The 9,378-nt window shown below is 36.9% G+C and overlaps 1 long non-coding RNA gene across 2 annotated transcripts; it reads right to left on the bottom strand.

Annotated features, from left to right (window-relative positions):
* Window positions 1–152: 152 nt before the first annotated feature.
* LOC108873656 (uncharacterized) lies at window positions 153–7,187 on the bottom strand. 2 transcript variants are annotated; one of them, XR_007811323.1, is made up of 5 exons: window positions 7,061–7,187; window positions 2,554–2,617; window positions 1,994–2,072; window positions 1,321–1,381; window positions 153–519 (listed from the first exon to the last, which is right to left on the bottom strand). It is a non-coding gene; the product is annotated as an uncharacterized LOC108873656 (long non-coding RNA). The 2 variants fall into 2 exon arrangements; XR_001959516.2 differs by lacking the exon at window positions 7,061–7,187 and adding an exon at window positions 3,707–3,960.
* Window positions 7,188–9,378: the final 2,191 nt, after the last annotated feature.

Genomic DNA, 9,378 nt, shown 5'->3' on the forward strand with positions numbered 1-9,378 from the left:
GTCAAAAAAAGTCATAGTATATTACAACATTAAAAGAGATCTTGTAATTTCTTGTAATTAAGTATTCTCTATTTGTAGATTGCCATTATGTATGTATAAATGTATAATTGAGGCTAAAAATATTCAGACAGGCAAAAATATTCAGTGTTCAGAAGTATTTATTTAAGATAATCCGTTATCAGTCCCACAGTGGGGAAATTCAGTGTTGGAACAGTAAAAACGGAAAAGGGCATTTTATAAACATGAGTATGTACACAGTAATAGATTGGCTTTGGGTACAGATATTGCACTCTTTGAAATAGCAAAATGAAAATCTAATCTAATCCACAAAAACATTGTAGAAGTGTCTGTGGGAAAACAACATAAGATGGCTCCTTTAAATGATATCATGGTGCCAGATATGCGAAAAATATAGTAAGGCATAAAAATATCAAAAAATATTTAGATTTACTGATCAGTTTCTGTGATTAAGACGTGTTCTTGTCTCTGCAGGAGGAGGAGACGACAGCAGCTGAAGACCTGCAGTGGATGAAAGAAAACAAGTGTTACAAGCTGTTACTTAGATAAAGGTTCTCAAACTGTCTAACCTTTGTTAGTGCTGGTTAGGATTAATGTACTTGAGGACATTTTCCAAAGCCTAATATGTCTTTATTACACACGTGTGAGAACTTATAATACAATTACTTAATAATTGCATCACAAAGATGCTTAGTAGACATGTTTGGAAAATGTGCTCATAACCAACTCTAACAAGTGTTTCCTTGTGGTTATATGTTGTCTGGAATAAAATGATTAAAACTGTCTTCTACACTTTTGACTTGCATTTTATTTTAAGGGAAATGTCATGTTTAAGGTTTTGATACTTGAACATTTTTTAAGGTTCTAAAAACAACAAAATCATTCATCATCATTTTGTACAGGTTTCATGCTTAATTATTAAACCTACTTTTAAAGTTTTTATATATGTTATAAAAAGGTTTAATATTCTAAGGTTTTAAGTTTATCTAAATTGTTTTTAAAATGTTTTATCCTTACTTTTTAGACCTATTCCTTTAAGGTTTAAGAAGTGTTCTTATATTTATTTTTACACATTTAAGGTTTTATACTCATTTTTTTAACCTGTTTATTTAAAGGGTTTCTAGTCTGTTCTAAACTAAGGTGTTATAGATTGTTAGACTTCTTGTTAAATTATTTGCAGCTACATTGTTGAAAAACTGATGAATATTAATTAAAACTAATAAGCTACGCAGTTTTAATTTATTGCTATTTATTCCAGACAAGAGGTTTGTGTCAAAGTGACAAGAAGGAACTAACACTGACCTTCTGGAAATGTCCTCACATTGTCTCTTCTGTGTGTGGTTTAATGGTTCAAGTTTGAATCCTGTGGAGAAAAACACGTTAATATAAAGGTGTGACTTAACACATTAAAATAAAAGCATGGAGAGTTTCTGGGTATTGAACTTCAAAAGATAGAGAAGTAAAAGACACTAAATCTACAAAGAAACCAGAGAGTGGACTAATCAGAACTAATCCAACAGTTAACTTTGCTTACAACACAAAGACAGAAGAAGCTGTTCTGACTCCACCAGCTCCTGATATTCACACAACAGCAGTGAAAAGTGAAGCAAAATGACAGTAATAGTGTGACACTGAACTGAATAAGTTCTTCACATTTTTATGATTTACTGTAATAGTGACAAAGATGGAAGTAGAGGGATAGACAGGGAGAAAGGGGGAGGGAGAGAGTGTGTGTGTGTGAGAGGACAAGGAAGTGACAGAAAGACAAAGCATGAGAATAAGAAGAAGAGTCTAGGAGGTGGGAGAGACCTTCATTTTCTTTGAACTGTACATTCATGAACTATGCAAACAAACTTTAATAATGAGTTCAGTCTTTTTGTGACAAATCAAAGTATTCAGATAGTGTGTGTGTGTGTGTGTATATATATATATATATATATATATACACACACACACATATATATAATTCAATTACCTGGAGGCCTCAGTCCAGGTCTGAAAGAATGTCTTCACTGCACGAAAATTCTCTGTGATTGTGGAATACATGGCGACACCTGGAGGAAATGAAGAGAGAAATATACAAAAAGAAATGATCAATACACTATGACCTATTCCATATCAACAGTTTAACCCCGAAACACACATAAATATTCAACGTTAAAGTGTCTCAGAGAATGATTATCTTAAATCTTAAATTTCTATATTAATTGTCAACTAATTACTGGAGGAATCATATATATTAATGTAAACTGCCTAATAAAAACTTTCACTTGACTACATTCTTGAAATCAGGGTTTTAACTTGTGGTATTTTTAATTATACTTCAGTCCACAGGCAGAAAATTAACTGACAACTATTTTGCAAAATTATTATAACTAGTACCATTTTCTGACAATTTATATACACGATTAATCAGTTATTATCTATTAAACTAATTAAATACCAGGGATTTGAACAATAACACTTTTACTAACATTAATAATTCAGCTCATCAACAGGTTTTTTTCAGACTGGGCAAATCTTTAGGACACATACCTGTTTGGTTTATCAGGTGAGAGCTGGTGTTTCTATCCAGGCTGCAGCAGCTGAACCAGTAAAGCTGGAAAACACAAGTTCAACAAAAAACAAGTAACCCAATTAATAAAGAATAGTTCACCTCCAAAACTTGAATGGTGTTGAAGAATACAACGCTGAAAACTAAACACTAGAACCTTGAGCCATACTTATTGTTCTGAGGTGAATGAATGAATTAAGTTAGTAGAATATGACTTTATTGATCTGAGAGAGAAAAGCAATTTTTAAAGTTTTTATAACAATTTCTAAAAGTTGTCTCAGCTCATACATTGTCACCTAATCTTTAGACTTAAAACTTGTGGAGGAGCAGTGTTAAAATCTAGTTTTCAAGCTTATATTTAACACAAAACTGGGCTCAATAAAGTCTCAAGTCACCACAAACAAATTTCTAATCAACACAACAGGGGATCAGTGGCTATGGTCAGATTACTACCACTAAGGCAAAACACTGAGTCACAAAATGATCACAATTAGATGCTTAACTACCACACTGAAGCACAAAATGACCATAAAGAAACGTTCAATGACCTGGAATAGACACAAAACTACAAAGACACAATATGATGCAAAACAAACACAAAGAAGCTGACCATAAGTAGATGTAAAACGATGCAAGACCATCACAAATAGACACAAAATGATCACACGGACATGTTAATTTGCCAATAAACTAATTTAAAATGACCCAGATTGAGCACAAAGTTACAAAGAAGCAGTTACCACCCTCCAGAACTCATGTTCCTTTAGTTACAGCAACACAAACACACTTTAAACATTAAACATAGGGCTAATGCTAACGCTCGACACTAATGCTAATGCTAACACCCAGGCGTAAAACAGTCAGGTAGAGATGCAAAATGATACATGATAAACCACCGTAAACTGGGTTAGAATGGCCAGGATGTAAAATACAATGTCACAGAGACAAAGTGTGGGTAAAGTGAAAACAAACAGGAATTTACACAGATTATCCATCCACGTTAGGTGCCCACAACTCATGTCCAGGACGCCGCAGTCACAGAAACGCCAACACACTCTTACCCATGCGATATAAACGACCGAAATGAAAAGGTATCATTACAAGATAATGCTAGCCGCTAACTGTTTGCCTTACCTCGACGCCGTAGGTGTGTTCAATGTCCAGTCTCACTCGTGTTCGACAAAAAACACAGGTCCAGAGTTTGTTTTAGCATCCAGGCCTCTCTTCAGTATCAACGTTTTCCCACAGGACTAGCAAACAGGAGCAACGGTTCAAACATGGTTTAAATATGTTTTCCGGCTTCGTTTCTCCGCCTCTCTAAGTCCCGCCCAGAAGCTAATAGCCAATAACGAGACACGTCGTGACAAATGACGAGCTACGTCAACATTGACAGAAAAAAGCCAGCTGATTCTGGTCCGCCTAGCAACCGCTTCTAACTGGTCTTAAAATATATCCAGCATGAAGTCAGAGAGAAACCTTTGGATTGTAAGAGCTGGCGTACAGCCATGTGCCAGATGCGCGGATGTATTATGGGAGCTGGATACTTTTTGTTGTGATTCGGCGATATATAAGTAAAACTGAATTGAACTGAATTGAATTGAATCTGTACATGGCATATAAGTAGTTAAACTTGCTTGGCTGCAAATACTTTCTTATCTTTTTATATTGACATACACACTCATATGGAATCTTCATATGTACAGTGCTATAGTTATGCATAATTTCCCATGTTATTACTAACACTTCTATTTGTTCACTGTTCTCCACTGCAACATTCAGGATAAATAAATTAAATATTATTCATCCATGTCTCTATTTAAGACATTAAATAGCATATATATTATATAATATTATAAAATTAAAAATTAGTGCACAAAATCTGAAGATGAAACACCTTTATTTGTGACTATTTTCTGACAAACTGAGCCTCATGTAATTTGTAATAGTCAAGCTACTGAGCATGCTCCTGTACATATATGTATACTGTAGTTAGTTCCAGCAGCTTTATTGCTCCTAATAGTGGGTTTAAGAGTCTGAAATATACTTTTTTACTCAATTATTTAACTGTCCCAGGTTAACAGTCCTCCACTGGCACCTGTGGATGACAGAGGTGAAGATGATCAGTGTCCCTGGGAACTTCAGGTGGAGGTACTGCAGGTCCTGCTTCATCACTGCGACAAGCTCCATCTGTGATCTTCCCCATGATTAGGATTTACCACACTGAGACAGTTTAAGTCTTGAATGAATAAATAAATGTGTGTTTTGTTTTTTTAAACAGATGACAGGTTTATTGAACTTAAGTCACCATAGACTGTATAAAAAGATAAGACACTGCACAGATCACACTACCAACATTACACAACTACCACATATAAGGTAAATGACTTATGAATTTAAAATACCCTGAAGAAAACTAGGAATTATGAAAAATCACCTATAATATCATATCAGTGAATCCTTACGGGTAATATATTATTTAAAAAATATGTACGAGAACAAAGGCTGACAATTGACTGATAAATGCAACGCTAAACCACAAAATCAAAGTATCACATGGTGTGAAAAGAAGGCTTGAGTCATTTATTCAGTTTTACCTTTAATTTTACACATCACACAGCGTCCACTGTAAGCTAGCAAGGATCCTCGCTCCCAAGACCCAACAAGACCACGCGTAGAGTGCCTGCACTCAGAGACATTACTCAGAGAAACATGACTTTTCTGGGCTTTTAAAAAGTTTTACAAAGATTTAAACTCCATGGCTTAAAAATATAAAATACGACGAGTGATAACTGACTTTGTTTATAGCCGGAGGTGTCCTGTCAACATTTTTACAGGTGTCTCTTTTACAATGGTGGCCTATGGGGAAAACACTTTTTGGGCCACAAGGGGATTTTTCATTGAGTGGCCACTGGAAAAAAATGGCTGAGCAGCGGCACCGTATCCAGTTCTTATATTAGCATGTCCATGATTTAACTGCTGTTGAATCAGGAGACCTCCACCTTTTGTTTGCTCTCCTACAAGCTCGCATTATGATCCTTGAGCTGTGGAGAGGGGGGAAAAAACACTGGTCTATACAGGCAGATTTTTTTCTCTTTCTAATCAATCAGAGTCAGTGATGAACGCAGCTCCAAGCCAACGGCCTCATCCTTTATTTAGCTGGTTGATTCCCAAGGAGCTCATAAATATGCATGAGCCTGCAATTAGCATAGGCACCAAGGACAGGGCCTGTACCTTGGCATTATGACGATCAATCAGAAACACTAAGGGGTTCCTCAGAGGGAAGCTGTCTGTCAGCTTGGCTTTGGGCTGAGTTGATGCACACACACACACACACGTATACACACACACACATACACACATCAAAAAAAGGTACGCTCAAAGCATACATAACACACACATCACGCCAAAGTCTGCAGAAAGCATGCATCTGCACACACAGACAGGGAAAAAGCACACACAGCATCCACGCACACACCTAAAGGCACAGACGAGGCATGCATATACAAAACCCACACAAACAGTCTCTTACACATACACACAAACTCATAACACACAGACACAAAGCCAATGTGGTGTGTATCATTTGTCTCAGATTCTTTACTCTCTCTCTCTTTCTGTTTCCTCTTTTTCTCACTCCTCAGAACTGAGTTTGTAATGAGTTTGAAAATTGGCCCATTTCATTTGCTCTCACTGACACGTCATTATCTGTGGGGGGGGGTGGAAGGTGGGGGGTTCAGGGTGGCACTGTAATATATATTTTCCACTCTAACAGGGTTATTAATATATTTCTTCCCAGAGAACTTGTAACAAGGTTATTTGGTGTCCACAGCCGATCTCATCCATCTCCATGTGCTGCATTTACACTGATTCAGAAAATCAGGTTCATACGTTTACCGTGACACTGTTATCCACCTTCAGACATTTATTCTGCATCTGTGCAGCATTTTACTGAATCCACTGACAGCTTCAGTAAAGCCCCTTTTATGTTTTCAGCATGATTTAAGTGCCTTATCCAGTGCTACAGTCCCATTCATTCAAACATCAATTCCAGTCTATGCCAAACAAATATTTGGATAGCTGCAGGGTTGTTTGGCCCATGACAAGCACTTACGCATCCTTCCTGAACATGTCACTTAAGTTTCAATTAATAATATAAAAATAAAATGATAAAATTAGATCAAATAAAAACGTTTTGTGGATACTGGGGAATATTCACAAGTAACCCAGCAGTATATAGAATAATTAAAATTAATTATGAGTGTATCACTCTCAGGGGACAGAGTATTTTTACCTTGTTGTCTTGGTACTGTGACTAACTGTAGGAGTTTAAATCAGGCTTGTGCACAGGTGCCCAGCTTGAAAGACTATAACAACTTTTCAAGTGAAGCACATAATGTGTTTCTACTGATGATGTAAAAACCAGTCACCTCACAAAGAAAGGGAAAAAAACAAAACTGTGACCTCAACAGAAACAGACAGCTCATTTACCTTTTTGTGTCTGTAAATCCTGCCGTTGTTCCACCGGCTCTGCTTGTGGGGGAAGCTAACGAGATGCTAAGTCATGCATGACCCAGGGTGCAATCCATCAGCTCCGCTCTCATTCACTTCTGCTGGTTTTCTGTGGAGTTGGACACAAAATGAAGACATATGGGAAATCTCACCTGTACTGTGGAACAGGATGAACGGGTCTGAAGATTGCTGCAGTGCCTCTGTACAAGGGAACAAACCTAAAAACAGAGAAACTGTGCCTAGAGCCTGCATCATAAAATACAGTGTAATATAAGGATTTGGGTTAAAAATACTTTTGAAACACAATTTTACATATTGGTGTTAAAGGTACTACTTTGTTGAGATGGTGGGTACTTTGCAAGCAGTTCTGTCCTGTTTTTCTACCAAATGGCTCAATCAGTTTATTAAAAATGTTTTTGAAAATTCCACTCTTGCCCTGGGTCGGTATACAATTTTAAAGCTGAGGTCCCACAAGCAAAATGTATGGTAAATTAGGGCAGATATGTTATTATTTAGGGGGCGTGCCATTTCACCTCCTGACCTGACGGTTGATGTTGAAGAATTCTAAGATAGCCACAGTTTTCTCCTCAACCTGGAGCAGTTCCTCTTACAGCTCTGTGCCACATTTGTCATTTCCATACATCACTTTGGACATTTTGAATATAATTTCATGAACACCAAGACCTCTTACTGATTTTGTTTCCACTCCAAACCAGGGGAAACAAAGTCTAGGGTGAAAAATGTAAAATAATATAACATGGAGGATGAATTCTGAAATATAGGAAAAGTCTGACGCTGGGATTTAGGCTATATCTACTACACATCTGAACAGCAAAGATGCACAGTATAAAGTTCTCTGCAACTTTAAGTTGACATTTTGGAGAATATTCACTATATATTCAACTATAGTCTAACAAACATTTGGATCACTCATTTAACTTTACATATGACTGGCTGCCTTGATTACAATGTGCTGGACCTGCTCTGAGCTGCAAAATCCCAGAAAAGTAAGAGGGTCACTGAGGGGCAGCAGTGAGGAGAAAACACACATGTTAAAAGTAGTGTTATTGTTATCCCTGGGCTGCTAGTTTTTGCTTTGGTTTTGTGGCACTGAATGAACAGCTTCCTTGAAGTGTACTTTATATGCCTCTTTGAATTTCTCTAAACTTACAGTCAGTGAAGTGGTTTAACTGTCATATAGCTACAAATGTCGAGAAGAAATTTCACCACACATGCTATAAAAATAGAAACTACTTTCCCCCAACACAACATTTATAATAAAGCAGTCATTTTACCAGCACAACAGATTACAATCTGTAAACTAATCTGAGTTCCACATTTTCATTTTGTTTATCTACTATCAACAATTTCTTGTGCAGGGTAGCAGCTATGCTGTACAACTAAGTTCCTGTAAGACACTGACACACTGACACTGCTACATCAAATTAACCATATTAAATTGTATTTAACATAGACATTTAGTTGATTTAGGAAATTGGCTGCATTAAATGCAAAACAGCACACAGAGGCAAAGGAGCTCTATAAAGAAGCTAGAAATAAAACAGTTTCAGTGTTAATTCTGAGCTCAAGGCAGCTGCTGGGCCCCACACCTATGCACCACTGTGAACTTTACTGAAGGACAAGGTGGCTAATTGCACGTAATGAAGTTAAAGTGAGGAGCAGTCTCTCTGAGTCTTTTTGCTGACTAGCTATAAAAAAATCACCAAAGGCGAGAGAGAGGGGAGGTGAGGACAGCTATCGAGGGGAGGGAAATGGAGAAGACGAGGGGGTTAGCAAATGAAAAAAATGACCTGGAAAGGAGAAGACAAAGATGAACTTAGCAAAAACACTACATCAGTAAAGATTATTAACATACGAAAAGCAATAAAAAGAAACTGTCCTCGGTGGTAAAACAGGACATGTCCTCAGTCATGACTATGCCTTTAATGCTCTATCGGACGGCTGTGACACTCATATAATGAAGTTTTAAATCAAACTCCAGTCTTTTATCTTCTAAATGTCATGATTTGGTGAGGTCAGAATGCCACCGCTGCTGTTACAGAATAGTCAGCTAATTGGTTTTTCAGTGGCATTGATTTTGAAAATTGCTTGAGGTTCTCTACTGTTTGAAACTGCACTTTTCTCTGTCCTCAATGTCAAACTGAACAAGAAGGTTACAACATGCCTAATATGGTCTTTCTACAAAACATGTCTGAATTATGTTCACATCCAATTATTCTGCAGTAATGATTTATATTCTAATTAAATGAAATGAAATGGCAAAATATGTCACTGGT

This window comes from Lates calcarifer, unplaced genomic scaffold (assembly GCF_001640805.2).
Source record: "Lates calcarifer isolate ASB-BC8 unplaced genomic scaffold, TLL_Latcal_v3 _unitig_5095_quiver_2443, whole genome shotgun sequence".
Lineage (NCBI taxonomy): Eukaryota > Metazoa > Chordata > Actinopteri > Centropomidae > Lates > Lates calcarifer.